General features: G+C 49.5%; 1 protein-coding gene across 3 annotated transcripts in view; it reads right to left on the reverse strand.

Moving 5' to 3' along the window:
• The window catches only part of LOC143424028 (uncharacterized), a 155,802-nt gene that overhangs the window by 39,929 nt on the left and 89,907 nt on the right, over window positions 1-25,966 (reverse strand). Inside the window, exon 1 of one of the 3 annotated variants that reach the window (XM_076895835.1) lies at window positions 11,439-11,511. The exons of the other annotated variants lie outside the window; for them this stretch is intronic. The gene's annotated coding sequence lies outside the window, so the exon portion shown is untranslated. Of the gene's footprint in view, window positions 1-11,438; window positions 11,512-25,966 lie in introns of those variants that run through there. 3 annotated transcript variants of the gene reach the window in all.

Consider the following 25,966-nt stretch of genomic DNA (forward strand, 5'->3'; position numbering starts at 1 on the left):
GTGTGTTCCGTTTGACGAGCGGGACGTCAAGATTCCCCCAGGGACTCTCGTCTTTCGGGCGGTCATCAATTTTTAATCGCGCCTCCTCGAGACCTCGATAACTCATCAGCGGGTAACTGCGAAACTTTTCCAATACCCTTTACATCCTACAATGCGGCGATAAATCATCCCCCTTGGAGAAAAATTCAAATACCAGGGGCGAGTGAAACGCGAGCAATAGAAAACGGTGTGTCGTTAAAACGTCGAGAAGAATCTGACCCAAGCGCAGCTATCAAAATTTAATCACTGAATTTCAATTCGACATACGCGTAGCGAACGCGGAATTATCCTTACGATTTCACGATCCTCCGCAACCCACGAGACGGAAAGCAATTACGTCTCAGACGATGACGCGGAGCGTCTTCAGCTCGACGCGTTCGATTTTTCTTCCCTCAGTGTCGGATAAGATTGTAACGAGCTGGTTCCATTAGGAGCCCGCGAGGCTGCCAGCGAATGCTTTCTTCGAGCCGTGGTTGATCGCGAACTTTCACCAAGTCGCTCGCGTGATTAACAATCTCCACTCCGCGGCGCAGTTCCGCCGAGGTGCCGTCTTCCTCTTGAGCTAATAAAGATTTTTCATCACCTACTTTTCCGTGAAGCGAGCATTTTCTAAAATAACCAAGGAGACTCGTCGTTACTTCTGCACCCTGACGTTTCGTTGCTCAGCAGCGATCGATCGAATTGAGCGTCTCGCTGAACGAAAAACCGCCACTGTTTCAACGCGTAAAGCGTACCAGCTGACAAATCCCTATCATCCCTTACTTATACCCGTCTTTACAAACATTAATCCCTTAAAAACCACCGCGGACAGCTTCGCTCGGTCTTCTGCAAACATTTTACTCGGCGAGACAATCAACCCGGGTAGCTCGCCGGAATTCGACTCGTAGGCGTACCCACCGTTTCGAAACGGGACACGGTCTCGATTAACGTCCCTTAATCCGATCCGTTTAATCCTATTTGCCAGGGGGTTGGAACCGACAGGTTTCTCGTCGCGGCGGACGCTCAACGGGACACGTCTTGTCGCTAACGTCGTTTTAACGATTCATAATTTTCCACCGTTCCGCTCGACGCCATTTTGGTACCACGCTTGCGAAAGTTCTACCACTGCCTCAGTACGAGAGTCGCCAGGGATACATTCGAGGATTAACCAAGGACAATTTCTCGAAACGCGGATACCCACTTCCTCGCGTTGGATCGCACACGGTCGCTGGAATGAATAATTCACACGCGTTCGATGTTTCACGCTCGATAACCCTGGTACCAGTTCGAGACCACCGGCTGGACGAAAGGATTGCGTTCTACTTGCCATCCCCGTTTTTCTTTTCGCGCTCCTTTCGATTATTTTATCTCAGTTCCGGTTTATCGAAGAGGAAATAAAATGTCACGCGTTAGAGACATTAGTTTCGGGGTAATAATTCTTCGCGATCGTCGACCACGCCTGGTACCAGATTAATTTACGGGGACGGAATCGAGGAGCGTACCAGGGACTAAAAAGGACCGAGAGGAAGCGAACGGACAGCGTACCCAAAATGAAGTTCTTAATTAAACAACCTTGGACTTCCATCCGGAGCTTGGGTGTCCCCGTTGGAGAGGACGGACCCGCGTCGAGAGGAAGACGGGAGATCGGGCGAAATTCGCCCTCGGGAAGGATCTAATTTCGGCTGTACCGCACGTGCACGTGTAACCATCTCGCGTAACGATAATGAATATATCGCGACCGCTGTAACAGGGTCGAAAAAAAGGTTCCTTCGTCCCGCAAAACCACCCCCTTCTCGAGAACCTCCCTCGCGGCGACACTGCACGGAAACGTACAGTTTCCTCCTCGCTGCGAGAATTTCTCTGGCTTCCATCGACGAAATTAACAATATAATAAATATTCAGCTTCCTCTTCATCGACGCGAGTTAATCTCGCGTATCGAACGTGGCTCGTGCAGGAAATCCAATCCGTGTGAGAACGTCGAATTATTTGAAGCCCCGTTTCGCAGCGTCGACACTGTCTTCTCGAATAAACGGGAAATCTCGTTCAGCAGACGCGATACCTTCTCGTGGCAGCTTCCAGTGGTTTCTATGCGCGGTTGGAATTTAATATTTGCGATACGTAGGGACGAGAGAAGTAGCTGGAAGCTTGTGGAAGGGAAGGGTGGAAAAGTAATCGTAAGAAGAAACGGTGTTTGCGATGGGCATTCTCGGGTACAGTGGCAGCGTCTCTGGTGTCGCGTAAAAATTCTAGACGCTGCACAGCCGCGGTTCAATTTGGCCTCGCGAACCTGCCCGTTGTTTGCGTTTACGCGGCCCCTAATTAAACGCGATATTTCTGTTTGTCTTTTCGCGCGCAGCCTCGTCTTACCTCGCAGGTAAGAGGCCAGCGAGGAGGACGGAGAGGATTAAAGAAAACTAATTTTACTCGGGACCTGGTTACGGTGTCGCCTCTCTGCAAACGCTCGCCGGTTTGCGGAGGGTTGTTTAACGAGATTGAATCAATACAGGATGGAGGCGAATCGATCGTGCGGTGAAACGAGTTCAGCGATGTTTAAGCCACGATTATTATTACAAAAATTTAACCAACCAACATTAAAACCCATTTCTCTCGAAGCAAAGTAGCCGCAAGCGAGCGCTGTTAATAATGTACGAAGGCGCGAAGCTTCTCGAAACTTGGTCCACGGAAAGCTCGCGAGAATATGGGAAATTAGAGGGGGTGGTTCGATGGAGCGCATCGCGGGGCAATTCCCACGGAAGTTTCGGCCCGCGATGGTCGACGGGCCCCGCTGGGAGGACCTGGCGAGTGCGTGCAGCGAAGTTCCGGCGAAACCAGGCATAAGCCGCTGAGGAGCTCGAAGTTTCTCACGTGCGTGTTTTACGGTGGATATCGAGCGAGGGGATGGAATGTGGCCAGTGAACTCGACCGCCTACAGGAGCTACCTTTTTGTCGGGCGAATAACGACGGAGCCGCTTTTATTCTCGCACGGTCCTCACGTACGTCTTTTCCCCTTTATTCCCGCGGCGAAGTGTCTTACAAACTTTCCGGCTTCCGCGGGATTCGTTCCTGCCGAGTGCATGAGTCCCCTGGATCCGGAGTAACTGGCAAATTTATGGCCACGTCTCTTCGCTCGATAGCGAGTGAAAGGTGTTCGTCTATTCGAATTCAGGATTTCCTCGCCAAAGGGAAACTCCTTCTAATCGATGTGCTTTGCGTGTGGTAATATCAGACGAAAAGAAGGAACCAATTAATCGAGCCGGATACAGCTCTATCGTATAATAATTATAACTCTAAACTCGATAAATATCCGTACACAGTGCCCCATCCAGCACGGCTAAGTGGTTAAGTATCCCAAACGAAGCGTCGCCAGTAATTAACAGCCCCAGAGGGACCATTCCCGGTCCGTGGATCGTCGAAGGCCGGCTCGTTTATTAATCCGACCCGCTCGTCCATTAAAATCGTCCGAGCCGATTCCTCGTTAAGTTTACACGTGACTGGGAAGTCGACGACCATCGCGGAGCGTCGTTCGCCGCCCAGGAGACTCGAGTCAAGTATGAAACGACCTCTGAGTGGCATCGACCAGCCTCGACGACCAGCTTCCGTCAGTCTATTCTACGTACACCGGTGAAACTCTTCGACTTCCGTCGAACGTAACCCTCGTGGCGTCATGTAATTATCGCGGGGCTATACCCACCGCCAGTGAAGGCAACGAAATTCGTTCACCGTGAAAACCTCCGACCATGGACGGACTTGGGAAAAAGTTAGCCCGACGCCGGCAGAAATTCTCTAATTCCCAGCGACAAGAGCCTGAAACGTCATTATCGAAGTTACCCGCGGACAGGTGGAGCTCGAGGACGGCTGCGCGGCCAAGTTTCCGGCCGGGGCTTCCGGTAATTGGCAGTGGCGGAGACAGAAGGGTGCGCGGGGGTCGATCCGGCTACCAAACTATTGTGTAACACCGGGACTCGCCATATTAATCCAATGTGTCTCAATGTGTAACGTGCTGATAATCGCTCTCGAGCGGGATTCGAAGCCTGGCCGTGGAATTGTTCGAGAATACCGGATCGATCCCCAGGCTGCAGTGCCGGACACTATGAGGACAGGTTCTATCTCGAGGTTCTGCTCGTGGATCGCCAGTTTTCTATGGAAATTTTCAAGCGTTTCAACTAGTCTTCCCTCGATGATATCGCATATTCCATCGTGCAGATTTCTGCGTACCCTCTTCGATCTCCAGCTTCGACTGTCTGTAAAGAAGAAAAGGATTTTTGTAAAGTATAATTTTCTGGTAATTTCGCAAGCGGTCAGAATTGATCGCGACGATGTTCCCAGGAAGAGTCGAGCGGAACCTAAGCGCCATCAACGCGGCGAACAGCTCTCGATCGGGTGTTTTGTCGATCGCGAGAGTGGACCAGCGAAAAACAGAGCTTGAAATAGATCGGGAAGGCGGAACGAGTTTCTCTCCGGCGTTCAGAGGGCGCAAAGTACCCTGCACCGTCGGGGTGCAATCTATCACGTCGCTCCGAACGCGAATCTGCCTCCGTTTTCGATGTTTTTCAACGGATCGACCGGCGAACGGGACCGAGCAACTTTCATCACCGGGACGAATGTTTTGCGGCTTTGCAGAACGCGACCGCTCGCTGCTACGCTCGCCGCTTGTAAACGCGCTGGTAAAAGCGACCCGAGCCGCGGTTTCAAGTTTAACGACTTCCCGGCGCTGTTGTCGAATAATTCCACGGGCGCGCTGTTCTAAACCTAAGCGTTTTGCGGCTGGAAGAGGCCACCGACCGGGAACTCTGCTGGGACAAGTTTGGACGTGGACTCCAAGGTTTTGCGATCTCGTTACATACACGTAAAAATCGGTTCCACTCTGCTTCGAAGTTTGCGAACGACGAAATCGTTATTGGCAGTAATTTTATCAAGGTTCGCGAGTCTGCCAACTAATTTAGTAAAATTAATTTAGCGTTAATGGAAGACGGGGAGCATCGAGGGGTTGCTGGGCGCCTTGGTATCTTCGCCGCACGAAATTTTCGCTAGCTCGCGCTTAATAAACGCGTGGCTCCGCTCCAGGAGGATCCCGCAACTTGTTATTAAAATACACGCAGCGCGGAAAAGTTTAATGAAGCCACCTCTATATGGAGATTCCAAAAAGTTGCCTGGCCGCGAATAACGCGTACGCAGCGCGCGGAACGGCGTACGTATATTAAAAACGGTTTGTACAAATTTCTCGTGCGAGCGATACCGTCTCGTTGACGGGCGGCGTTCTCGGTAGAGTATCAAATGAATCCAGCTCGGAATGAATCGCTCCATCTGTTCCGTGGAAACGCGCGACTGAAATTAGGTTTCAATATCCGACCCCGTCCCCGCGAGGAAGGTGCATAAAGTTGGCGCATTCAACATCGATAAGACAGACCGTTCCAACTCCCCTTAAGAAACTTTTCCAACTGAGCCAAAACTCCGAACGGTCCAAATTCCATTCTTCTTTCGAGCCCAGAGGGGAGTTGCCATCGTAAACTACCCATCTGGACGTAGACACGGTAACAATACAACTTTCCCGGGCTCTTAGCTAGGCAGCGCGAGCCTTCCAAGTCTGGCAGGTAAATTTCGAGCGAGGTTGGCCAACCGGAACGGTGGATCCTTCGGAAAGACGCGGAGGGATAAAGCTTATCAGCGCAGGCAAGGCTGGAGCTCTATCTGCAGCTGACTGCGGTTCCTCCGGTGTTATCCGTCGTGAAAGCCGCTGGCCACCGGTTGCAGCGAATAAAACCGTCGTTCCATAGCGCCACGTTTGTCACCCGCTCGCTCCTCGGAACAAAAACAGGATATACTGACCGATGTTTCACAACCGTGAGACTTCCGGAACTGTACTACGGTTCAAGCGGTTTCGCGAGCGTCTCTGCGCCTCGAGCCACCTGGCTGCAACGTTCTCTGCGTCTGTGTGAGAGAGAGAGACACGGTTCACAGTCGACCAAAGTGTTCATTCTGTACGTAGCTTAGTAATCGAGGGATCTTTGATTTCGTGCGATTCGCGGAGAGCGTGTTGCATCCCCTTTGTGAATGGTTCCGCAGGGGGTTGAAGCAGCCACGGAGGAAATGGAAAACTGCGTTGGATATCGAACGCGAGCGATATGTTATTGCGAATGCCACGCGAATAGCTGTGATTTTTTTATCGTAACAGAATGATATCGGTGGTAGAGTCGAGCGGAACTCGCGGGAACTCGTGTACGCGTTAATTGCTACATTCCGGAAAGTTTCACCCTTCAATTACATCGCGTCCAACACCTCGCGAGCACCCTTTACGTCACGATAATAATCAGAACGAAATTAGCAAAGTTGAAGGTCCGCCTGCTTTTAGGGGAAATGTTGACTGATTAAACGAGTTAGCCGTCCACTCGGATCGCCTTCGATTTTCATCGAAATTTGGGGAAGTCCTCTCTAGTCGAAGTGGCGAACGAAACGCGAGCGCGTGGAGTCGTGGTAGCCACTTTTTTATTTCGCTACGCGTTCTTAGGTTCCCGAGGAAGAAAGGAACGTCCACGGTAAATCGTTTCAGTAGTTACCCCGGAGCATCGCCGCGCCATCGTCTTCCCCATTATTCCGACAATAGTACAGCGACGAGCGGCGCCTTAAAGGGCGGCGTAAATACCCCGCCGGCCGATATAAATTTCCATTTGCCTCGAGTGCTGCGAGCACTGCGCCCGAGGACTCTGTTCTCCGCCATTTCGGGCTGCCTCGTGCGAAGATCGTCCTCGATCGATGCTACAGCTGGCTATCTCAATCGAGGTTGCACTCGTGCAACAATTCGTTGTTCCAAGAACTCCCAACGACAACAAAGAAGTTATTCCGCGCGTTTTCAAAAAAGTTTCGGGGGGTTGATCGAAGCGCATAAACTTCGCAAGGCATTGCTAATAACTGGTGGAATGCCTTTTCGAATTCAACGAGCGTATCATCGCGAGTGTTCTTTCGACTCCGCAGAGAATCGTTTCGAAAGTAACTTAACCCAAATCGAGCAACTTTTCGATTATAAATTCCCAGGCAGAAGAACAGCGACAGCGGCGACAACGAAACCGGTAATTTCGTCGACGAAGAACGGCTATTGTCCTCTGAGCCTCGCCTCGCTTTGCGCCGACCGGTGGCTCCTCAGCGACGCGCTGAAAGCTTCGTCCTGTATTTTCCGCTTTGCACTCGTTTAGAATTAGGATCTCGGCGCGGCGCACCGAAAACGGCGCTTGTAATTTCAAGGTTTTAAGCAAAAGTGGATGGAGGCGAAGCCGTCGGGGAACAGGCGCGCGCTGAGTCCGGTATAATGAGCTCGTCGAATGAATTGGGCTATTCTGGAGCGGCCTCGCTGGCGCTCGTCCTACCCTCTATCCACCCCCGTGAAAAGAAGCTCCCTCTTTAAGTAACGCCGCGACTTATATTCAAATTTTCCGGCCCCCAGACCTCCTCGTTAATCGCTATTTCGCGAGTAATCCGGTTTCGCGGCTGAAACAAATCTTGTTTCTTATTTTCATCCCCTTTATCCCACTTGTCATCGTGGGAATTTACGATATCTGGGGCGGAAAAGTTTGTCGAGTCTGAGCAGTAGCTATTTCAGTTGCCGAGGTTTCGATCGGTTAATCGTTAGTCCATGAGCTTCTTCGAGTGGAATGTAATTACGTGATACATTACGCGATTAAAGAACTCCTGTCGCTTCTTGTAGTCCTCGATATCTGAAACTTAAGCTGGAGCCGTACAGATCGAGCGGAAACTTTAGCGCTTAATTTCTTATGCGGTCATAAATATTCATCAAAAATCAATTGTTGGAACGGTCCTCTCCATTTTCTGCTAAGTACTTCGCGAGGGACGGGAAAAGATTCGCGGAGTTCTCGCAGAGTTCCAGCGGAAGCCGTAAAAAGGTCGAACGGCGAGTAACGAGGTCGAGTCGCATTGGACGACGGTCGAGACCTGTTATAATATCTCCCGCGGAGATTTATCAGGGCTTTTTCGAGTCGTTGCTCGTAATGTGCCACTTAACAGGTAGCAACACAGGTTTAGCCGCGCCTCGCGGGCTGGAACGACCGCGGCGAGGATATTTTTCTTGATCCGCGAACGTAAAAGCGGCGGGAATTGCGAGGAAACCTTTTACGCTTCATAAGCGCGCGACCAATGGAATTTATTGCTCCCACCATGGGCGGCCTATAAAGCACGCCATTCCTCGATATCGACGACATCGCTGTAAACGCGAAAATTACGTAAACCTCCCATGTCTTCGACTTTGATCCTTTTATTTTTCGATCGTAAGTCAACCCTCGTCGTCTATACCACATTTTTATGCAACACTATTCTTTCATAATTAAAACGTAACTTTTATCGAACCCTTTCGTGTCCTTTTCAACCCTCTCCTTCCCTATACACGACTGATCTCTATGTATCTTTTTACTTATACACTTTACCCAAGTTTTTACATTGTTTGTCGTATTACTGAACCCTTCGAAAGCCTCGCACGTCAAACACGTTTCAGTGTTGACCCTCTGCGTGTCGTGAAAGCCGAAAAACCCGATAAAAGAAGACACTGTAAAAACTAGTTATTCCTCAACGTCTCCAATGTCCGATCAATCACTCGGACAGCTTCATAAAAGACAGACGAGCATAGAAACGCGACGCGTATCATTACGTAGACGCAAGGGTGTCATAGAGGCGAAGCGTAAGGGCGCGGGTGGCCCGTCCAGGGCGTGTATCTGCTTAATACGGTGACCCGTTGGATCGCCACTTTTACGAGGGCCACTCGGACGTTTACTGCCGGCGTATAAAACGCGCTTTTGTGAACTAGAACGAGGCGATACACCAAGTTGATGCACTTAATGCGCGTGCTTCGTGGCGTTTAGAACTTTCCTGATAACACCGCGTAACCCGCCCCACCATCCGTAATGCCCTCCGGTGCTTATCGGTTATTTAGTGCGAGTGGCTACTGTGCACCCCCCGGTCGACTATCTTCCGCGGGTGTTTGTTTCTTTCGTCGAGTTTCTGTACTCTGGACGCAACGGCGCAGGGGCAAGGGAATGAATGGAGATAGAAGGATCAGGGAGAGGAGAGGCAGTTTTTCAGGCTGAAAAGGATGCTTTGATCCTTCTGTAGTTAGAATTTCTGTGCCACTCTTTGTAGCCAGTGTATGGAGAGAAATGTTGCGTGTCCGGACGAACGTCTAAAAATTTTGCCATTTCTTTCTTCGTGCAGTTTTTTTCAGGCGGGAGCCTGTATAGTTTCTTTTCACCGATGACCGTGCATTCGTGAAACACTCTGCGATCAGAATATTCCGATTGGCCACCGATTGGACAGTGGGAGGAAAAGAGAGATTGCGGTCCACGGGCAAGCGACGCATTTTGCCCGCCGGCATCCCCGATGCTTTCGCGTAAAAAAATGTTCCGTGACATTCGTCTCATTCCTTTCCCCGGCTCGCCCCCGTTCCTATTTCGTCCACGCGGTTCCCAGCAGCCCATCGCTCGTTTTATTTCGCCCATTTCGCCGTGTCGGTCCCTAGGCTGCCGCGACCTCATCTGCATTCCACTTCTGCGTCCCGAGCATCCGACCCTTGCTAATGGTAAACGCTGGTCCGGTACACGTACGTACACAGACCGGCGAAAGATGTATAGAGGCGAAGAGGGGGAAAAAACCGGGTAGAAATTCCTGGCCTGTTGGCTTCGTTTCAGTCTCTCGTGACCAAGGAAACGCGAGTTAAGCGGTTAATTTACCGCCTTGATCTCCGCGCCGCTTCCCCTCCGTCTTTTGCTTGTCCTTGAATAACACTGCCGCGCCAAAGTGGGTGTTTAACGTGAGATTTCAAGAGTGAAAGTAAAGGTTTTCAGAGGTTGTAATACCGAACAGTTTTAACCTCCTGTTTGTGTACCACGTTAGTGGCGAACGTCCCTTGATATTGTCTGGAAGTAGTATGTGAAGGATATGAGGGTATTTGGACTTTTCATTTAATTACCAATTAAACCATTATCTGCGCGTAGGGAGCTCGAAGGGATCGGGGGTTTAACCAATACTCGATCAATCCCCATTTTTCTTCCCTTTGCACCAGGTGTTCGACGTATCGAGGGCTGCGAGGCTGGCGCAGCGCAATCTCGAGAGTGCATTAATCGCTGGGATACGTTCGCCTCTCCTCTCTCCGTCCCCACTGTGAATTCTTGATGGCGCCGTCGGCGCAAAATCGTCGCGAGACGCTTATTACCCTTATTTCTACCTCAGGTTAGACCGTGGACTTGTCATTTATTTAGAGCAAAAAATAAATTGCCAATAATTCCCGCATTAAAACCGATCGAGAGTCTGTAATTCGTTACGCGATCAACTAATTAAATATCGATTCGATTAAAACTACTTCTAATTTATTTCCAGCCCCAGGAGAGAGCTTCGACTGATCACTTAAAAAATTTATGGTCTCCCCGCTGATTAATCGTAGCAAACTACACAGCTGTGTACCTCGAAAGAGACGTGTACCATCAGGAGTAAAACCGTTTTGTTCTTGACTCTTTCCCTCCTCCCAGCTTCCATTCCTCGTAAAATACAATCGACTATTCGCCGATAACACCGATTGCATGTACGTGCTACGCGGTTGCTATCACAAATTTATGGGCTTCCCGGTCTGCCTCTCAGCATTAACATCACACCCGTGTACCCTGCTTTTATTGGGATTTAACCGATTCCTGATCTCCGATTCGCGGCGCGCATTGTATTTACATCGCCGATTCGAACGTTCCCAATAAATGGCTGCAATTCTTATTCCACCCCTATTCGTCTTTTAAGCACCGTCCCTTCTTCCCGTTTTTATTTCTCGTTCCGCTCCACCGTCCAAATCCGAATTACAAATCGTTTAATGAGAACCCTGGCGAATCGACTGTGCGCACACAAGTAAATACAAATCGGAGGAAACTTGTTATATCCGTGTACTAAGAAGCAAGAAGAAGACGACTGTCTTGGCGACGTGGGATCGCAAGAAGAATTGGAACGTGACCAAGGATCCAAAACTCTTCTTGAACTTCAAAATTTACTTTCCTTATTTCTCTTCCTAAATCTTAATACACGCTTCCGAAAGTGGAAACTTTATTCAAGATTCAGAGACATCATTCTTCGCCAAGTGATATTTTGATGGACAATTCGTTCTGCATAACGTAGAGAATGCTCGAATCGATAATCCACCACCCCTCTGCAGCCACGAGACACACCAATCACAGGAATCGTTCAACGCGAAAGGAGCAGGGAAACGGATGTATAATCTCGCGACCTCCAGCAAATCGCGTTCTCCGTGGCGCCTCGCAGACCGCGCAAATGGAGAACGAGGGGCTCGCGTGTTTCTAATTCGGAATTCATTTCGTTGGGGATAAAACTCGGCAAAGAGGGGGCAAAGCGTCGACGCGTTCGACGAAATTCAATTTAAGCCTCTTACTTGACGCTCGTGGAACGTTATTTCGCGATCGTATCGGATCGAGCCGCTTCCCCGACGCTTTTCCGTCCGAACGGCGTCGAACCTCCGCCTCTCTTTGGTCCCGCGACAACATCCGCCACCCCCTCGATGCGGTTTACATTCTATAGGCTGCGCTCTTGCGAGAAATTCGCTAATGCTTCGCAGAAAATCGAGCGGTGTTTTCCTCTCCTCTTTTCTTCTTTTACGCTGCTCAAGTCACGATTTAATGAAAGACGTTATGCATCTTCCGTGTTATCACCGTCCATTCTTTGCGTAGTAAACCTAAGAGTTTTTACTGGGGGTAATTACTTAAGGTTACTTTAATGTTTCTTCAAACTTTTTATTATAATTACTTTACGGTTTCTTAGAGCGACGGGCGTCTTTCTAATGGCGGTGTTTCGTTTCATAGCTGAGTGTACGTATCGAAACTCAGCTCCAGTAGCCAATTCGAAATTCTTCTGATCACTGATAAGAGACAGAAGTTTGGCTACCGTGTGTTAAGAACGCTTAAACGCTTACTTTCCTAAAAAAAAAAAATTCCCCGTGAAATTTCCCAGGCGAGTCGCACATCATCACGAGCTGTGTTCCGCTAATTGGACGATCTCCATTCATACCATCTTTCCCGTGGAAATTAGACGCGTCGCGGGATCGCTTCAGATTTCATATGCAAACTTTCTTGTCGAAATTCCCACCTCGAGGACCGTTCTGCAGTTAAAAATAAAGCCCGCGGGAAGCTCTGGTATAAACCCAACGAGATTTCCTCCACGTTTCTTATCCGTTCTCACCACCGCCGTTCGCACTTTTCCTCCCCCAGGATTTCTGTCCCCCGAAACTGGCTCTCTGTTCTCTCTGCGCTCTTTCAGATCGCGCTTAAAGACAGAAGAACAATCTCTCCGATGGACCGCTCGGTCGATATCCGAGTGGAGACCACATCACAGGACGACATGTCCAGTTACTCTGGCCTATGTATGACAAGAGCTATGTCGGTTGCCTTTAGGAGTTCGATCTAAATGGTCAGCAACGCGGAGAGAGACGTTCCATCCTAACCGTATTAATTCCCCAACACGAAACTCGAGCTATCGATAATAATAATTTACAGAACACGTCTCGTATCTACGAAAGAGCGACGAGAAGGACTGCTCTCAGTTACGTTCAAGAAACGGCCAAGATCATTAACCGATCGCGTGAAATTTAAGCATCGAGCGATCGTATTGTCGTCGACTGGAGGGTAATATCTTAAAACGACGAGGCGGGGCGCGATTTCCTGGCGACGGGGCGGACCGTGGGCGATAATTAGAAGATTGCTCAGAATTGAACGCGCAATTTGCCGCGATGCATTGTCGGCGAGAATTCAATTTGCAGCCGGCGAGGATCGCGGAAAGAAGGTCAGCACGCGCTTTGTTCGCGGAACATTGTCCGCTTTTGTGGGGGCGCGCGCGCGAGTACACGCGGACAAAATGGAGGGCAGCCAGCAAGGCGTCGCGACGTCTTCGTGAAAAGGATCGCAGCCGTGTCGTCGGATAACGTCGCGTGAAAATAATAATAACGCGCGTTTTTTAATGCAGGTGCTCTCTCGTTCCTTCAACCACTCGACGATCGTGAGAACCTACAAATTGGAACAACAATTCACCGTTCTCCACGCTTTGGTCCTGCGAGTATTTCTTGAACACGTTTGGAATCGTTCACCTGCAATTTCGCGATGCATATTCCTGGGATCATTCCAGCGAATCTTGCGAGTCATCGAACGATTTACTGCGATCGTTCGGAGATATTGCTTTCTGAATATTAACGCTCGCGAAATGGTCAGTTTCGAAATTCGTGGGTTACGACCGCGTTCATCGACAGTTTCAGCATAGATACTGATGAAGAGAGAGAGAGGGAGAAGGAGAGAGGACTCTGGACAGAGTTGAAGATTTGATCGAAGTCTCCCCCGAGGGTATCGTCCGAGGAAAACTCGCAGAGCTGGCGACTCGATTGGATAATAATCGAATAAACGTTTCGAGTTTTATTAGAGACACAAATTATATCGAACAGAGTTCGAACGGATCTATATTTTAATAATTCCGTTCATAATTGAAATTGGCCCCATTAATTTCACCGCCTTCCAACGTTGTTAAACTCACGCTCGCCCCTGTCGTTAACAATTACAGGCGCGATCTAATTATCTCCGCATTAATGCGGAAATATCATCCCCTGCGTGGGCGGTGATGATCGGGAACGCAAAAATTGGACACCGTTCCGGGATAATTAACCGTAACAAACGCAACGGCGGAACGTTTAACTGATTGTTTCAATTTCGAAAATGAAATCGGCGTATTAAATCGCGCACAGCCGCCGCGTCCCCGTTGGGGGATTCAAAAACTGAACGACACCGACGGAGAGAGTTATTAATCAAGCGAAAATTGATTATACAACTTCTCAGACAGTTCGAGAAGGTCGTGAAACTTTTAATCCGAATCTATATACGCGGTTCTACCAACTATCGCCACCCTGCACGTAAGAAATTCCTGCGGGATCGTCTCAAATTCGAAACTTATTAACGTCAGATCGAAACGATGGAACGTTTAATGAATTTTAAGCAAAAAACTGGCTACGATTCTTTACAGGCATACGAATCGAGCAACGCGCAGCTGAGCCACCGTTGCAAAATCGCTCGACGCGGGCATTCAAATTCCAGTGGCATCCATTTAAATCCCCGCGTCTATTATTTTTCTCAACAAGCAGCGCGGTTGCTCGTACTTAATAACCGCGATTAAACGTAGCCCCATTAGTTTCCAGTGTGCGAAAGTGCCTTGACCGGATAGCCTCTTTTCCACCCTTTCACTCCCCTTTCTCTCGTACTCCCTCTCTCTCTCTCCATCCCTCCGCGACGAGTCGAATCGAGCAGACAGCGGGAACGGGAACGTCTGAATTATCGCAATTGGCATTTTTCCATGGAGCTCGCGTGCACGTTTTCCCTTGCGCTGTATAAATTATCGGGCCGGGATAAATCTCGCGGCACGGTCCAACGGGCGATCCGCAATCCGCGCATCGATTCGTCCTTTGTATATTTTTCGCGAGCACCATCGCCGTATGCGCGTCGGAAGTAGGCCACAATGCATCGACGATATGCATCGACATTATCGCTCGCAACCGGCTGCACCCCTGCAACCGCCCACCCCCGTGGCTCTCGTTCTTCTTTAATTCCATTTTCGCCGATCCTTTCCGAGCCGGATAACTACTGGACAGAGGAAAACCCGTATCGCGGGAATATTCTTTTTTATTTCACCTCTCCTCACTTTCGTTCGTTTAATATATATATATGTGTATTTTTTTCGTTTCGTTCGGATGGAACAAACTTATCGAGTGTTTTGTTTCCAACGCAGATTCTACTAATAATAGTGGAGAGTTTTTCGTTCCTATTCTGTCGTCGCGATATACACGTACGCATGTACTCGAGAAATGGGATTACATTCTTCGTGTACCAAGGGATAGGGTTCGAGGTATTAATAAGCAGATGGTTAACAGACCCAACGTTAATTGGAAGATCGCACGTGTACATATCTCGTACAAGTTTCTCTCTTCGAAGCAGAGTAAAGCAAGGGTAGTGTATCGTCGTTCGTAGACACAGTTTGTAAAGAGTTTATTCGTCTCTGATTGAGACTCCGCCATCGTTATGAAATATTTATAGCTGGAAGGGAGTCTGATATATAAAATATTGAAAATTAACGTATGTAGCGAGCACGGTCGTACGTCTCTTTTATAGTTCGCTCGGGTCTCTTCAGCCTCGATGCGCGCTTGTGCACGCGCGCGAACGCTGGACAGAGAAAGCTTAACGGCAGGATAAAAAAAAAAGAGGAAAGGAGAACAAACACGGCGGAATAACAATGCACGTTTCCCAAGAGATGAAAGCGGCCGATACGAGATCGCGCAGCGAAGTATTCCAATTAATACTGTTATTAGAAACGACCAAATGGAAATTGTTTTGATGAAACCCTTCTCTTCGAATAAAAGGCAGCTAAATATTCAATCGACCCGTTGTTGGAAATTAATGCTTTTCTCCCCGTGTCCTACAACGCGAACAACAATCCTCCGGACTAAAGAGAAATGTGTAACGATTCGAGGAAATTAACTTGTTCAATTTTATCTAACTCTCTATACATACTTTACTCCAACGATTATAGTACGGCATTAAAATAAATGTGTTTCAACGCGATATTATTCTTTCGAACCTGATTCGATCTGATTTCGAACACAGATTACACCGCAGGATCCTCTTATCACCCCTCAGGCCCGGAAAGCGACGCTCTCTGATCGCGTTTACACGGAAAACGGCCGTCTATAACGTTCACGGCATTTACGCGGCGGATCAATTATGTATGCAAGGTCATTAAGCTCAGATAGGGCGCGTCTATGGTCGCATTATTATTAACAAATTTCCCGTGTAACGGCGGCAAGTGTGCGGGTGTTATTCAGGGAACGTCGGGTGACGCGGCAGGCCGCGTAAAATATCTCGTAAGCTTTACGCGGAGGGGGAGGCGGTGGAAAATTTCCGGTAAAAGTTTCAGGGCTGAAACGGGCCAGATGCGCGCGGCCTCTCTGCATTATGCACGACGCGAGTAGCGCCTGTGCACCAGGGTCGCGCACACCGCAAGGAATTTCGTCATTAAAGTCGGAATGAATTAATACGGCCCGTTACCGGCGTTGAAAGCGACGGATTGCCTTTGTTATGTATATGCGTGCACCCCCGCTGTCTCTCTCCCCACGTCTCTATCTCCGCCTCGTTCCTTTTTTTCCCCTTCGCCCTCTCATCTTTTTCATTTCCACGGCCCGCGCAAATTGCGCCACGCGTAATTGTTCGTGCGTTTCCCGCCTTAATTGCGACTGTGATCCCGACGATTGCAATTAAGGGATTTCTGCGAATCTCCGGATGATGAAACGATTAAAACGCTCGAATAACAGTAGACGGGATACGCGTCGAGGGCTCTTCGGTTAAGTGACGGCGTAATAAAAACAATCGTCGCTTACCGCTTCGCGTTTTGATCTCGAACACCTTGCGCTGGAAACGGGAGTCGCTGGTGAACCGGAAGTCCAACTGCACTCGTCACTGTCCCGTAGAATGTGTACAAAGACACATCGCGAACACGTATCGCGCACCACTTCTCGAATGTCCGTTCGATTTTCCGTGGACGATCAGAAAAATCTCTACTGCGACGCTTTCCGTCGGTTCATTGAATAGAATATATCTGCCTCGCGAAATTCGTGTCCGCGCTCCGTGCGAATGTTACGCTCCGACGCGTAGGGGTCGACTGAGACCAAGAACGACGCGTGGCTCACCGGCACGCGTGGACTCGGCGTAGTCGCCTCAGGCGACGATAACAGACGAACGACTTTCCATCAGATAATTCCAAGTACTCTACGTTTCTTCACTGTTGTCCTTGCTCTCCTTACAACACCCTCGATGTCTCGTGTAATCCGCAAACAAAGAGAAACGACGAAACAAACCGTAAACTTTCCAAGGAACACGCACGTAGTTTCGAAGCGCGGAAAGATTGAGCCACGGTGGGGAGCAGGTACGAGACGAAACACGAACAGCCACGGATATTTCTCGACAGGGAAACTTTTTTACACCCCCCGAACGAGCCACGAGCAAGTTTCCATCGGGGATTCGCGGCTATCTTCTCATCGAACTGCATAAAAAATGATAGCAGGGCGCAGTTATGAGAAAAGTTCGGTGTCGCAGCGGTCGCTCTTCTAATCGCGTTAGTTTTTCTTCCCATCCATCCGCCCGTGGAACTTCATCCCCCGCCTCTCGCGACGCCAATTTCCACGGAAGCTGGCCGCCGGAAAAACTTTCTCCTCCACCAATGGATCCTCGCCGCGAGTTCGCTTCTCCCATCGCCTCGATACAGCCGTTCCGTGGGCGTCGTTTTTCTTCGAGGACAATTTACATTAGCGCGGGAAGGGCTTTCTTTGGACGTTAAACGGCAATTTCGCGCGCTGCAGGGTCGCGAGGAACGGGGGGGCGGCGGTATCGCGGATCAAAGGGTCACGATCGAATGCTTTTCAGCGCTCGTAGCTGCGAGCGAAATTGTCTTTCGCAGTCGGCTATTTGAAACGCGTCCGCGAATTAATCGCATCGATACGGTGTTTGTTGCCCCGTACGGGAAATCCACGAGATATCATTAACTTCGTATTACTGTCATATTAAGCGTGCGCGTTTCAACGGGCTCAAAAGCGCGGTGTTTTAATTACCAGGTATTTTGAATTATTCAACCAGGTGAATTAATTCCAATTAGCCATTTGAGCGCGTGGAAATTGCTATAATTTAAATCCCAGCCCCGTCGCACGGTGGTCCCGGAGACTTCCGGCCGCCCATCATTGTTCTTCGTTACGTGGCGACAATGAACGAAGCACTCAGAGGCCATTATATTTTTACCGGAATATTTCAATCCCACGAGCACTGTAACTACATGTACACAACGAGTAATAGAATTTTTGAAGAACACTCAACCGGATTAAGTCCCTTTACGAGGCACCGCCGTAAGTTTCCTTCCTCGCTGTAAGTCCTCCATTCTCGAAAAGTGTCGTCCATGACGCAACCCTCTGCGATATTCGCGCGCGATTCGTTCGATAAATCTTTACCGTGCCTTCGACACGGTTCTGAACGATTTCCAGGCATTGGATGTTACGATATCCCAAATTCTCTCTGTTATTTACGAACGAAGAAAATTTATTCCACGTACGGTGGGTCCGAATGTAACCCTCGTCCACTTTGCTTCATTGTTCCTGGCCAGTGGTCGGTTAATGACCAGCTAAAAGATCGCCATGGGAAATCAGCAGTGCTCCGATAGGTTCGTCCACGCGACCACGTTTTATTTCGGCAATTAGCAGCCTGTAACCCGAGGGGATAGCGCGAAAAGGCTAGTTGTAATTTCCGGTTAACTGCGCGTTCACCGTTCTCGTAGCTGGTCCCTGCACGACGAGCTCTTACAGTGGCTGTCTTCGCGAATAGTTTTCTCTGCTGCGGATATGCTGTGCTGTCCAGTCTGTACGATATCGAAACCGTGAGCAGACAATACGAACTGAAATCAAACGTTATCACGCGACGCGTTCTCCATTCGCGGAAAAAACGATAATTTCAATATCGAACAATCGGTCGCAACGTTGGTGAACGCGTGACAAGCTCGGTATGTACGCGCGTGTTTAAAAATCGAAACAATGCGACCGCCGCGGCTATTACAACCGGTATTATGTTATTTTAACGATTGTTATTCCAAAAGATAAAACTGACGAGAACTACGAGCACGGTTTAACAATGGATATTCAAATTCCCGATAACTGTCGCGCGTTGCGCAAATATTTTGCCGCAAACCGGTACATCCGCGCCGCGCGGTTCGAAGCCATGGAAATTATCATTGTTACGTAGAAAAACAGCGATCGTTGCTCGATCAAAGGAGAACGAAGTGACGCGTCGATTGAATACAGGTTTATTTTTCCCCATCCCCATGTTTTGTAAACTGCGAACGGTTTTGTTGGGTGCGACTGGGTACGAGTGGAGAACTTAGGATATCAGGATGTTTGGAAGGAAATGAGTTCAAGATGCTGAGGTGCGAAAGAAGAGTGTTTGGAACAGCGAGAGAGTGCAGAGTGACTGGCAACAGAGTTAACGACGACTGTAGTTTAATAAAATATTCGGCTATATATATTTTACTGGGCGTGAAAATTATTTCCCCTCTTAAATAACATTTCCTACAATTTTACATAATTTTTATCCACAATTCGCGAGAGGCGCCGCGATTCCACGAGCGGTAAACGCGGCTCTCCAAACGCGTAAATTCGTGTAGAAAAAAAAGAGAGCAGAGAGAGAGAGAGAGAGGGGACGCGCGGTAGGAAATACCTAAATCTCGTTTCGATTTAAAAACGGGCTTATAAATCTGACCGGGGTATCCTGTTGGGAAACGAAATCCACGCGGCTCGCGGCAATTTGCGGCGATATTTCGCGGGCTGCGCGTAAAAATTTACATTTGCACTGTTTGGATAGAAGGGGGGGAGGGATTCGATACCGGCGCGATGTTCGTCCGGTATTGTCCGTCGAGTCGATCGATCTCGCGCGGTCGCCCCTTATCGATGCCATTAAACGCAGGGTCCCAATGCTGTTTATCAGTGAAATCAACCAGTCGATGGACTGCGAGCAGGCTGCGTTCGTATAAAATCGATCACCGGTTATCGTGCCAGCGGAATCGGAGAACAATCTCAGAAAGGGTGAAACCGCTCGAACGCAACCTCCTTTACAGCGATCCTCGACGATTCGCGAAACAAACCAGCCACGAAGAGTCGAATAGGGACGACAATCAAAACGCGACGCGACGAACCAACGGGGCGCGAGCCATTACACGATCAAAGCGAAGTTCTCCAAGGAAACCAGTAGCTACCACCGTTTCATTTCCAACGATCCCCTCTATTTTTACGCCCCACCGACTTCCGGCCAACTTTTAACAGACATAAATATCCTTTTATTGGGTACGTTCGTCAGCATCGGGTCGAGGAGGGACGCGCGGTGTTCCTCCGCATTGTCCCCGGAAATTAAAGGGCGTACCACGCCAGCCAGGGTTGCAAGGCCTGCGGCCAGACAATCCCAGTCCCTCATATCCAGATACCCGGCCCAGATTTCCACCGACTTTTATCGCGGCGAACACCCCACCGTCCGTCCACCCGCGGGTTTCTCGTTTTCGTTAAATCACCTATTTACCCGCCACGAATCGGTCTTCACCCGCCCCTAGGATCGCGCCACGGAATTTAATTCTCCCCCGGTTAGGCGTGCGGCAACCACGCGGAACACGCTGCTGCTGCTGGGATCGCCGATCCGGAACGAGCGCGTTTAATCTCCCGAGGAGATTGGAAAAATTCTGGGTGCGCGGATAAAAATTCGATGCCTGCACGGATTAGTTTCTCGCGGCTCGGTTTTCGGCGAACTTCCGCTCCGTGGACATCGACCTCTGTGCTGAGTCATTTTGGAATTTGTGACCCGAGCGTGAGCTGTATCGCGATGGAATCTCGATGATTCGAGAAAGTAGATGGAACCGTGTTTCCACGATTTTCGTTACCGTATAATCTATTGGATGTAGTGTCGAATATGGTAGCAATTGTAGCAGACATTGATAATAGGGTAACAAGTTCGATCGTGGCGCATGATCGACCATCAACATCGACATCAGCTCGTCGATCAACAGGATAAATCAAACAGTAGTCAGAGCAACGCGCGGATCGCGTTCGCGGAAACGAAATACCGATCGGAGAAGACGGGAGACTGGCGTAATTAGCGATTAGGATTATCGCGAATCAATCGTGGCACGCGGCTAGTTACAGTAACGAGTCGTAAGTGACCTAACGACGGTTGTAGCCAGCTCTCGCGTTCGCGAGCTTGGTCCGCGAGATCGTAACCGATCTTCGATCGGTCCACCGCGTTATTGCGGCCTCGAGTAATTCAGTTTGCCCCGTGTACTTCAACGTTCAACCCGCGAACGCATCGCCAATTTTCCTCTGATTACCTCAGCCAAGATCAAGGCTAATCGTTCGTCAACCATAATTGTTCGCAGCTCGATTAAACGATGTAACAGGATTACGATCGTCTTCCCCGTTGACGTGTCTGAGACGGCGCAACGATGACCGTATTTAATGGTCCCGCAAATGGAATAGTCGAGGATCGTAGTCAGCCGTGACTGAACGGGTCATACACGATCGTAACGGGAAAACTTGTTGAATGGGGACCGATACTAGAGAGGATCGAGCGCGAGGCAATTAAAACTTTCGTCGAACAGAAGTCGGAAGAACTACAACAGGGAACGACAACAGTGCCGCGCTGGGTATCAACGAGATCCGGATGGATTCCAGCGTCGTCTACTTGTCCAATTATTTTCGTTCCCAAGAACGAGCTTGTTTCGCGATTAAACCCATCGGGACCGTCAAAGAGCCTCTCGGATCGTAACAAGTACGCGAGGATACCGTGAGAAAAGAAACATCGTCGAATTTAGATGTAGCTGCGCTTTACGAAGTCGAAGGGTTAATGAAAAGAAGCGAAAGGAATCAGCGGTGAAAGTATGCGATGGTATCGCGAAGCTCGCCGCGTTCCACCATCAATTAGCCGGTTTTAATAGAAACCGCCAAGTCTACCGAGGCCATCGTTGTGGTTTCCGGTACTTGAACGTTGCACGGGCAACATTTCTCAATTAACGAAGAGGTCGCTCGACCGATTTTATCGGCAAACGATATCATTTGCAGGGTTACGCGAAACGAGCGCTTCTTCCGCGTCTTCAACGAGCGGACGGTTCCGGTCGGTTCACGGACGAACTCGCCCCGGATGCAGGCCACGGGGGATTCCCTGCGGCGCGTGAAATTAACAGGCTGGTTGCCCTTTTCTCGCGCGCATTGTCTTCCTAGTGTTGTTCAACAACCAACGGATCATGGACTAGCAGCTGCGGTATCGCGGTTTTGCACTTCACACCCAGGTGCATCCGGGACACCGTGCACCCCTTTTAGCGATGGCGAATTTCAGGGCAAACGAGACAAAGCGTTATTGCCAGGGAATGATCGAACGTTGCATATCGACGAGACTCGTTTTCACGATAGCTGTTTCCATCGACTCTTCCCCTCGCTTCCTGATACTCTAAATATTTTAAGGAACTTCCGTGATTCCTTCTGTTTGCTACAATTTTATTTAATCGCGTGTACGAATCGAGGGGTGAATTCTCTGTTCTTGCGGAGGATTTATCCGTTTAATTTTTAAACGACCGTGTACACGTTCCAACCGATGCAATAACGTGCTCGCCACTTTCTGCAATGCGACGAGACACGCCTGTAATCGCGCGAACTGCGCCGCTTTTATCTTTCGAAGGGTAGTAACGACGACAGAGAGGCGCGCTTAACCCCTCCGTGGACCTCTAGCAGCGGGTCCGGCTGATTATAATAATGTGCCATTTAGAATGTAAAAGGTGGTCCGGCGTTATTCGAGACCGTGGTAAATAGTAGCCTAAGAGCGGGCGTCGCGTTTCGCGAAACTAGAAACTGCGGCAATTCACGGTGCACATTCTACGTTACCAGCCATCCTTAAATTTCCACCACCGTTTCGAAATACGGAACCCTCTGTAATCTTCTAAAATGCACGCCCGACGCTGGCAAGAGTGCCGACAAGAGCGTTTCTTTTTGCCTCCTCGCTGTCAAATACAAGAATTCTCGACAAAGAAAAGTCTAGCTGTTAACATTTGCAATCAAATCCAAGAGAATGCGACGAGCGAACGAGATGGACAACGTTCGAGGATCGATCGCGCGAAACGATCGATAGATCGATGATAAGAGAGCTAATCCGTGGTTTTCACGAATTGAATGGGAACAATCGTATTTTATCATTTCGAACAGGAATCTGCTTCTCGACTGATAAAACCGCTCGAACAGTGCTCGATCCCCTGTCAACGATAGTTCCCTGACAGTTTACATGTTTTCGCGGCGCGGATATCTCTCACCGGATTCGTGTTTCGCTCTCGTGCAACTCTATCCGACCGTTTCTACCCTCGCGCGTACACTCTCGCGCGAAACACGAGATTTTCGTAGCACCCAGGTCGACGAGGCGCGATTTCCTCGAAGGGTGCTCGTCGATCGGTAAATCCATTCGCAAAGTGGTGGAAGGTGCATCGAAATGGCTCGTCGAGTCGGTTCACGGTCGTTGCTTCTTCATCCCCTTCCGGTTCGACGGTACACACCTGGACGTTCGCCTCGCTGTACGACGTATTCGACTTACGAGAACCCTTGTGCGCTCTCGTGGAATTCCATCCAACGACTGAGGGACGCGACTTTCTCCGGGTCCTGCGGTCTTGTTCGAAGAAGGGTAAACGTTGATTGAAAGTTGGCCATCGATCGCCAGCGCTGAAAGCTTTAGGGTCGCGCGAGGATTTTATCGGGTTCTTGGAAACCTGTCGTTCGCACAAAGTGGCGAAGATTCGAGGGAATTCGACGGTTCTCTTCCTAAACCCCGGGGTCTTTGTTGGAATTTAAGATGAATTATGGGGATTCGTTAGAAAATAGCAGAGGAAAGCTCGGAAGAGGTAACGAACGAACCTCTGCGAGGTAAAATGGTCGTGTACGCGGTCGAACGTGGCTTCAACGGTATATTTCCATGAGAAACCGAGCGTTGTCCGACGACAGCCGAATAAAATTCGACCATATGTGGCCGGACATGGTGGAATTAGGCCACATATGGTCCAACCTCGGCTAAATTGCAGGGCCATGGAAATAGACCTAATCCAATCCCAGTCAGATACCTTCGAATCCCATTAACGGATGCAGGGATGGACACTTTGGCGAATTGTTCGAAAAAATAAGCCGAACCTATTATCTATATTAGAATCTTCCGACGCAGCCACGAGCAAACACCGCGTTCATAATATCGGACCTAGCCTGACCGCGGGGGGCCTCTATTTGAATAGACTACAGTGTTTGCTCGGGTTTGGCCAGTATTACCCCGATATTACCTCGATATGTGCCATCCAGCGGCCGTGTTATTTTTACCCGCAGCTTTGGACAGATATTTTCTCCAATCCTGCGACGTTTCCCTCGAAATGCGTACGTTCATCAACGAATATCTCGATATATAAAAAACCAAATGTCCAAAATCAAACGTCTAAAAACACGCGTTTGAAGAAGAATCGCGCTCAACCGTGGAATTCCTCTGAACGTAGAAACGCTGCTCGACCGGCGTTCTTAGATCGACGCGTTCGCCAGCCCCAGCCAGCATTATTTTCCCATTCCTCGCGGCCATGGTGGCGGCCGTCGAGCGTTTACCAGCGCGGGCATTCACCGCGTGACTCGTGCAATTACTCTAAGAGCCCGGCGGCGGTGTAAGGACCGAGAGCGTACCGCGGCAAATTGTTGCGCGATCGCCGGAAAATCCGATGGTCCGTGCGCGCTGCGCCCTCGCCAATACCCCCCCTGCCTGGTCGAGTCGGTTCCACGGTCGAGCGGGCGGACGGACGCCGCGACGGCGGCGCGCTGCGAATTAATGGCCGGCACCGGTGAGAGGGCGAGCCGAGGGCAACGGCGGGCGTAAATGGGGACGAGTGGATGCAAAATAGTCGCGGGTGAAAAGTTTCGCCCGGGCGTAATCAGTCGGAGCTTTTGAATTTCGCGTGAGGCCAACGCCGGAACTAACGAGCGTTCGACTAACGCCGCTGCTACGTACACAGAGGTTCCTCTCCAGGCGGTGAAATTACCGCCAGAATAATTTAACGCGTCCGCGGACGCGGCTCGCGTCTCGGCGTCGTCGTCGCGCGGAAATTAGATTCCGACTGGAAAAGTAATTGCCGGACTGCGGGGACGAGCCAAGGCCTGGCGATGGGCGACGCTCGACCACTGTCGCTGGACACGGATATTGAATTTTTTTTTTCGCCCAGACATTCCTGGGGACGCTGGCTGATAGATGGATGGATAGATCGAGGGGTTAGATTTATCGAGGATGTACGATGATAGTCCTCGAGAATGCAGGGTGAACTGGGATACGCGCGCAGGGGTGGCTAACGGAGATTGCGCGCGGAGTGAATCCGCGGTACGGGTTTAGTTGGCGAGTCGTCCTCGGTATGTAATAATAATAACGGTGGTAATTGCGTTCAACTTCTAGGATCAATCTACATAATTGCATCCATTTCGGATGCCGGCGCTACGTAGATTGAGAAGTACGCGCGTGTATGTGGTAATTTCTAGTTAGAGATAATTGAATCCTCCACTGCGGATGGTAATTCGAGTTTATTGCTCGAAATAACCGTTGTTTTTTCCAAATTTGCTTAACTTTGGCCAATGCGTGGTCGTTTGGTAACGATCTGCCACTTGTGTTCGCGTGATCGTCGATGAAAATTCATACGAGAGAGGAAGTCGATGGGGCGGTGGTTATGTTTGCTAGGAAAACTTTGCTCGAGGAGAAGAAATCGTACTTCTTCGCGGTGGTGACACAATAAATACGGCTTGATGCTAGATAAATAAATTCCATTGAATGGATATTCCAAGCGAGCGGGCGAGCGATAATGTTTGCTTTGTGGACCGCGCGTAGAATAGCGGAAATTGACGGAACGACGTCACCGTTGGTCTCTGCCTTTTCCACGGATAACCGAGTGAAAAGCATTAACTGTAAGTTTCACGGTACCGTGGCTTTGTCAACGCTCGAATCAATGACAGAGGACTCTCCATTCTCTGGCATGTCGACTTTTAGTCGAAACACGAGAGAATTTCAGCTAAACGCGGTTCGAAATCACTGGACAATGGCGTTCCTCGAACGAATTTCTTCCGTCTGTCTAATACTGTGCCAAGCGCGAAACACGTCGAAAAGAATAATATTAGCGCGTCCATAGGAGGACCCATTAGTTTCTGGTACAGAAGAACGAAAAGGAGTTTCGATCTCGCAATACAAACTATAAGTCAAAGTTAGCCTAGCTCCTTATCTTATGAATTCTTAACTAACATTGAACATTGAGGGCAGGGATGCGAGGGCC

The sequence above is a fragment of the Xylocopa sonorina genome, chromosome 5 (assembly GCF_050948175.1).
Source record: "Xylocopa sonorina isolate GNS202 chromosome 5, iyXylSono1_principal, whole genome shotgun sequence".
Classification (NCBI taxonomy): domain Eukaryota; kingdom Metazoa; phylum Arthropoda; class Insecta; order Hymenoptera; family Apidae; genus Xylocopa; species Xylocopa sonorina.